Genomic DNA, 7,944 nt, shown 5'->3' on the forward strand with positions numbered 1-7,944 from the left:
CCCCCTGATGGTACCAGTACAGGTATGAGATCCATTATCCAGAAACCCGCTATCCAGAAAGCTCAGAATTACAGAAAGGCTGTCTACCACAGACTCCGTTTTATCCAAACAATCCAAATGTTTTCCCTTTTCCCCAAGTAGCTTGTATTTGATCTAAACTAAGATATAATTAATCCTTATTGGAAGCAAAACCAGCCTATTGGGTTTATTTAATGTTTATATGATTTTCTAGTAGACTAAAGGTATGAAGATCCAAATTATAGAAAGTCCCGTTATTAGGAATACTCCATGTCCCAAGCATTCTGGATAACAGGTCCCACACCGGTACATAGAGCACGACAGTCATTGGTTCTGTACACGTGGCTGGGCCAGCGCCACATCTGTTCATCATAAAACAATGGAGATTCTCCAGATTGCAGTTTCTGTATCATTATGAGATTGTGCAGGTGGCCCAATTATTAAAATATGGTTTTGATTCAAGAATTGCATTTTCCCCCCACAAATTCCATCTGCCTTTAAATGTTTTATGGAGCCGGTAAAAGTCTGGCCACCATATGTCAACACCTCGCAGAGAAGGGCCCACACGCCACAGATCCTTTGTCTTATGGTGGTTACACTGAGGTTTTGTTTTTCCAAGGGTTATGAGGCCTGGGGGGGGCACTAAAAGGGTTAAACAAGAGTCTGGCAATTACCAGGTGTGGGTTTTTTCGCAGGCCGCCTGTGGAACAGTACATTCAGCAGCACAGACAAAATCTTAAATAAAGTCGTCAGGAATCATTTTCAGCACTTTCACCACCGAGAAACTTGTTTGGGAGCTGCAGTTATAATACATGAGTGATACTCAGAGTTCCCTGTATAACTCAGCCTGCAGCCTTGTGCCTTTATATGGTCACAGAACCCCTCAGTGACTTCTAATATCCTTATCATTTACAGTAGGGGGTACATTATCCCTTATAATACATGAGTGATACTCGGAGTTCCCTGTATAACTCAGCCTGCAGCCTTGTTCCTTTATATGGTCACACAACCCCTCAGTGACTTCTAATATCCTTATCATTTACAGTAGGGGGTACATTATCCCTTATAATACATGAGTGATACTCAGAGTTCCCTGTATAACTCAGCCTGCAGCCTTGTGCCTTTATATGGTCACAGAACCCCTCAGTGACTTCTAATATCCATAAACAGGTATGGGACCTGTTATCCAGAATGCTTAGGACCAGGGATTTTCCAGATAACTGATCTTTCCCTAATTTGGATCTTCGCCCACCGAACATCGTAGGAAAACTCGTTTTGCACGATCTTATCTGTGCATCTATGGCCTCTAAATATACTAGAAAATCATGTAAACAATAAACATTAATAATGATTAATGGGGTAGTTCAACTTTAAATTAACTTTTAGTACGATGTAGAGAGTGATATTCTGAAACAATTTGCAATAGTTTGTTATTATTTGTGTTTTGAGTTATTTAGCGTTATATTCAGTAAGATGGTTGATTTGATTGAATCTGAATAAGAGACTGGAATATAAAAAAGAAAGGACCTGAATAGAAAAAGGAGTAATAAGTAGTAACAACTGTGGCCTTAAAGAAGAACTACACCCTGAAAATGTATAGGGCTAAACCAATGCCATATTTTATACACTGCTCTTATTGCACCAGCCTAAAGTTCCAGCTTGTCAATAGCAGCAATGATCCAGGACTTCAAACTTGTCACAGGGGGTCACCATCTTGGAAAGTGTCTGTGACACTCACATGCTCAGTGGGAGAAGCTAAGCTTAGGGGCCGTCACTAATTATCCAGCAGAAAATGAGGTTGGCTGTAATATAAGCTGATGCTACAGGGCTGATTATTAAATTCTGATGCTAATTGTACTGGTTTCTGTGCTGCCATGTAGTAATTATCTGTATTAATTACTAATCAGCCTTATATTGTGACATTTCTATTCTATGTGTACTGTATATTGTGAGTGGGTCCCTAAGCTCAGTAAGTGACAGCAGCACAGAGCATGTGCAGTGAATCAGCAGAAAAGAAGAAGATGGGGAGCTATGGGGCATCTTTGGAGACAGATCTTTACTACTAAAGGGCTGTGGTTGCCTTGGGCTGGTACAGAAGCACAAGAGATAACTTACAATATATCTAGCTACTTCTTTAGTTTAACTTTCCTTGTGCTTTAAAGAACTTTTTTTTTCTTTTTTTTTTTTTATGGGGTCAGTTAGCCCCATCTTTAAGTTAAATTTAAAATCTATAAAAAAAAAAAAAAAATGCCCCAATTGAAAAGTTGCTCAGAATTGGCTAGTCTAACATAATTATCTTAGTTCAGATCAGGTACAAAGGTACTGTTTTATCATTCCAAAGAAAAACCGTAATCCTTAATAAGAGAAAAACCATCACCCAGCTCAATCCTACCACCAATCACATTGCATATACAGTTTATAAATGTTCAACAGAAAAAGCAGTCACACTAAGAACATCTGCCCAACAAAATGACAAAGCATCAATGCTGCCACTGTGTGGTCATACTGAGGTATTGCAAGTCCTGAGATAACAATATATACACACACACACAGTTAAGTTACTTGTATAGGATGGCAGTACAGGATCAGATATCCAGAGTGCCTTGGAATGACCAAAACAATCATTTCCCAGGTTAATAACCAGATCACGATGGGAGCCTGTGCAGACCTCAAAAGCAAGTATGCATCAGGCAGATGTCCACATAGGACCCACAAGAGACGTGTGTGTACCATAAAACAGTGTAAGGATCTCCTAAAGCACCTTTTCTACTCCAAAGGGGCAGATTTACCAAGGTTCGAATGGTAAATTTGAATTCTCTATTTTTTTTGTCAAAACTCACAAATTCAACTTTAAAACCAACAAGTTGAATTTGAAAGTGAGATTTATCACATTTGACCCTGGAAACCACTTTAATCTCGCTTAGAAAATTATACCCCATAGACTCCTATGGGAGGAAAAAAAAAAAAAAAATCCGGATTCGAATTAGATTCAAATTTTCGGGTCAGGATTGTGCAATCGAATTTCAGATTTAAAATTTTTTCATAAATACCATTCGAATTGTAAATAAAATCAAAAAAAAAAAAAAATTCACATTACTCTAAAGTTTGGCCTTCAATAAATAACTCCCTCCCCCCCCCCAAAAGAAAAATGTAACTTATTAGGAGATTACCCCTAGAAGGCTAAGTTACTTGAGCCCCTAACCCCAGTTTGTTAGACTGTAGCACTCAGCCAACCCATTGTATAAAAATATGGGTAAATAGATATAAATATATATGTTTTAAATATAGTTAGCCAAAAATGTAATGTATAAAGGCTGAATGGATGTGCAACATAATAGCCAGAACACTACTTCCTGCTTTGCAGCTCTCTTGGTTTCCACGGATTGGTTACCAGGCAGTAATCAATCAGAGACTTGAGGGGAGGCACATGGGTCATAACTGTTGCTTTTGAATCTGAGCTGAATGCCGAGGATCAATTACAAACTCATTGAACAGTTATGTCCCATGTGGGCCCCATTCAAGTCACTAACTCAGAGCTGAAAAGCAGCTAACTTTTTTTGGCTAACTAAAAAGTTTTTTATTCTGCACAGCCTATCCATTTACCCAGTTTATTTTTACACTGAACTGTTCCTTTAATGCAATAAGCATTGAGCAAGTTGCCTCCTAATGAAAGATTCCATAGGAAGAAAAAAATAAAACACAAGAGCCAATTTACAAAAAACAGATAATGTAATTTTACATTTCCCACAAACAATAACAAAATATAGTTTGAGCCTATTGGCGAACGCCCAATACAAGAGGGCCCAGAGCTGGATGTAAAGGTTACTCTGAACCTCCCTCGATTTTACAGTCGCTCTCATCGATTCTTGGATATTGGCAGAGTCCTGAGGGGAAAGAGACTGAGAATGAGCCAAAGTATTAAAGTGAAATCAGAGCAGATAGAGAGACTATAAAACCTGTCTGCCTCGTATCTGTCCGTTACGATTTCTCTCATTTCGTCCCGGTCATCAAAAGGCAGGGTCACTATAGGGAGATCTAGTGTCAGACACAGCAGAGTTTCTCTCTGTCCGAGTATCAATCTCCCACACTGGGAAACACTTGACTGATCCCATTATGGTAAGGGCACAATCTCCCTGAACTGCCTTCCCCTATCTTTCCGCCGGGTATAATAAAATCTACAGCAGTGCTTTGTTTTCCGAAGTCGCTGCATGAGGAAACTTAGGGCGACTGCGGAAACAAAGCACCAATCCGCTGGTGATTTTTCATTATAGCAGTTCAGTAAGATTGTTCTGCCCGAATCTGCCCTTACCCTTAAACTCAACAGGGAAAAAGCCACTTATCTGCCATTAACGCAACACTAGTATCACTCAAGTCTTACCACAGCCAATGGGCTCACGCTTAAACTAGATGGGAGGGGGTCGGAGAGCCTCAATAGTGACAGAATTCAGTTTGGAGAGATCAGTGTAGCGCTGGTAGAAGGCAGCAGGGATCCTCCACACCTGACAATAGGACAACACTGCAAGAAAAGCACAGTTGTAAAGGGTAAATAAAACCAGTTCCATGGAAACATTGAGAAGAGTAATATTGGACTATGCATAACAGGAGTGTGGAGAACAAAATGTGAACGATACTAGAATTTAATTGGAGTAAAATACACCATAGAGACAGACAACAGATTTGAAAGCAAGTCTATGGATGCTTGGAACATCTACAGACCTCTAACAACTGGGAACCTATACAGACTGCAGAGTAGTGAATAGTGTTGGTTAGCAGCAGACTTTATGTAACTTATATACTTACACCCCGGCAATAGGTCTACCTTTTAGCGCCCCACCTCATCCCTTTCAAAAAGGCTCATGCTAGTGGGCACAATGCTAATTAATGCAGACGCATCCTACATGGAAACAAGTACAGTCTGCACCCAAAGATAATAATGCAACACATAGTAATCCTAACACAGGACGCCCAGGCTGAAAGGCCAATTAGCAGCTCATTAGATATTGACTCGGCATTTGAACAGCAGCCCACAGCCTCATTAACTGCTAATTAATAGAGGGTGTGGGTTGCAGTTGAGATTTTTTGTTAATGAAGGTGTAAGTGCAGCATGTTGCTTTTATGGGTGTATTTTTCAGAAACAATGACGTTGCAAATCCAAGTTGTACTGCAACATCCACATTGTTTGTTCTTGGCAGGAATAGGTTAAACAATCAAGGAAACTGCACTGGAACACACCACAAACCAAGGATTGCCTGCTCCCCTGTTAGAATGAATACGAAAAAAAAAGTCTAATGCTGCATGGAAAGTCAGCAGTTACAGGCAGTGTATGATTTTGCCACACACGGAGGTGAAACAACACACAGTTGCTCAGATCCAGTGCAGTCTGCATCCACATTAGTTGTTGTAAAAGTTTGAGGATTTTTTTTTTGCGAAAAACAAATAGTTAAGGGTTACACTTGCCAATGACAGATTTAGGAGTTTCATATATTCTAATTAATTGCAAAAGGCTGGAGGGAGAAAAAAAAAAAGTCTGGAGAGAAAAACCCACCTGAATAACAGGCAAGGAGTAAGAGAGGACAGGGAGTGTCTATGGGGCACGGCCCTGAGAAAATAAAGGCCAAGTGTTTCCAGTGGGAGCCCAGGTAGATGTACAATAAACACATTAAACACAGAATAGCAACATTCCCTTGACATAAACCTCAATGTCCTCCCAATCACAGGAGGTTCAGCTACAGAACAAAAGCAAAGAATCCCAGTAACCCCTAATGTGTGATTATTTCAGGTGGGCAGAATTAGCACGAAGCACCAGACAACTCACTTACCTGTTATCAGATCACAGTCCTACTAAGCAGCACCACCCAAAAGAAAGCGCAATCATCCTCCTGCTGTTGGGCAGGGAAACAAAACACTAACAAACAGGTGCAGGTCAGGTGACTTTATAGGAGCAGCTAAACACTGATTGGATAGGTTATTTGGCCCTGTCCTTTAGAAGGCGGGACTAGAATCAGCACTGACCCTATTGGCAGGTCAGACCCTCCAGATCTGCTTTATTAGCCTCCGGCTTGTTTCACTTCAATGTTTCCCCTGACTCTTGACTCACACCCCACTGCCCTTTATGCTTGGCTCAGTTGTCGGCAGTATTTAAAGTTAACAATAAACTTAATTTATGTATCTTCAGGGCAGAAAACCCACAACCCCTATTGTAGCCTCACCGTGGGCTCGGTAGAGGAAGAGGGCACAGATCCTATCTGATCCCCATTGTAAGCAGCAGTCCTGTCCTGCTTTATGGCAGCTGAGATTATAGCTATCTGTATAACAGAGCATTCTGTCCCAGTGGCTGCACAGATCCTATCTGATCCCCATTGTAAGCAGCAGTCCTGTCCTGCTTTATGGCAGCTGAGATTCTAGCTATCTGTATAACAATGGATTCTGTCCCAGTGGCTGCACAGATCCTATCTGATCCCCATTGGAATCAGCAGTCCTGCCCTGCTTTATGGCAGCTGAGATTCTAATTATCTGTATAACAGAGCACTACTGACCTGTTGCATTGTCACTGACAGACAAAATGACATTGGAGCAGGGGAGGCTTCTGTCTGAAGAGCTTTCAATGTCTGCTGTAACCTCTGAGTTCCACATCTAATCACATATAACCATTGTACAATCATTTCCGTGGGATCTTCCTGAAGAAATAACGTAATGAAACAAATACTAAGTACATCCCAGATCACTGTGGCAGGTTTCATTGTAGATACCATGTTTAATGTGAGCTGGGAGCTGCCATATTGATTCAGCATTCTCCATTACATCAATGAAACAACTTGATACACTCAGAAACAGACTGACTGGTCTCAGCTATCAACATGCCATTATATAACTTTATTTGGATTTAGTTTCCTTTTAAAACTGGTTTTATTCACTGAAAGCCCAACTGAGGCTGTATCGCTGCCTCTGCAGCTCTGCAATGATCGCTCTGTCCTCATCATCCTCATTCCCCTCGTCATCCACAGCCACAGCCCTGGAGAACACCAACTGCATTTCCCCGAAGTATGTCACCAATACAGCGAGATTCACCCACAATCCTAACGACTTCCGGTTCCGCGCACTCGCGCTAAATATGAAACTGCAAGTATAATTATCACAGTGCAATGACCTCTCTGGTCCAGCAGAGGGAGCACAGAAGGTGGGTCAGTGGCACTTCCTCCTTTATGGAACTTGGTACTTGTAGTTTATCAACTGCTGCCATTAGGCTAATGCTGGGATAGGAAACTCACTGGGGCTGCTTGTTTCACTCATGTTTATTTTAACTGATTCTCTATTCCCTGAGCCAGAAAATATGGCCCAGCAGAGTGAATGTCATTTATAACTGATATCCCAATCCCACTGTTACTATAGACACCATCTCTCCCTACTATACCTGCTATCCCACAGTCACACTCCCTTCCCAGAGACTATTATCCACTGTTACTATAGGCACCATCTCTCCCTACTATACCTGCTATCCCACAGTCACACTCCCTTCCCAGAGACTATTATCTCACTGTTATTATAGGCACCATCTCTCCCTACTATACCTGCTATTGAACAGTCACACTCCCTTCCCAGAGACTATTATCCACTGTTACTATAGACACCATCTCTCCCTACTATACCTGCTATCCCACAGTCACACTCCCTTCCCAGAGACTATAATCCCACTGTTACTATAGGCACCATCTCTCCCTACTATACCTGCTATCCCACAGTTACACTCCCTTCCCAGAGACTATTATCCCACTGTTACTATAGGCACCATCTCTCCCTACTATACCTGCTATCCCACAGTCACACTCCCTTCCCAGAGACTATTATCCCACTGTTACTATAGGCACCATCTCTCCCTACTATACCTGCTATCCCACAGTCACACTCCCTTCCCAGAGACTATAATCC

The 7,944-nt window shown here is 41.5% G+C and overlaps 1 long non-coding RNA gene and 1 other non-coding gene across 2 annotated transcripts; both read right to left on the reverse strand.

The window, feature by feature from the left end:
- Positions 1-3,728: 3,728 nt before the first annotated feature.
- Positions 3,729-5,972, reverse strand: LOC108709245. The gene is made up of 3 exons (XR_001934598.2): positions 5,838-5,972; positions 4,397-4,534; positions 3,729-3,902 (listed from the first exon to the last, which is right to left on the reverse strand). It is a non-coding gene; the product is annotated as an uncharacterized LOC108709245 (long non-coding RNA).
- On the reverse strand, positions 3,973-4,103 carry LOC121400853. The gene has a single exon (XR_005965976.1).
- Positions 5,973-7,944: the final 1,972 nt, after the last annotated feature.

Source organism: Xenopus laevis, chromosome 2S (assembly GCF_017654675.1).
Source record: "Xenopus laevis strain J_2021 chromosome 2S, Xenopus_laevis_v10.1, whole genome shotgun sequence".
In the NCBI taxonomy this organism is placed as follows: domain Eukaryota; kingdom Metazoa; phylum Chordata; class Amphibia; order Anura; family Pipidae; genus Xenopus; species Xenopus laevis.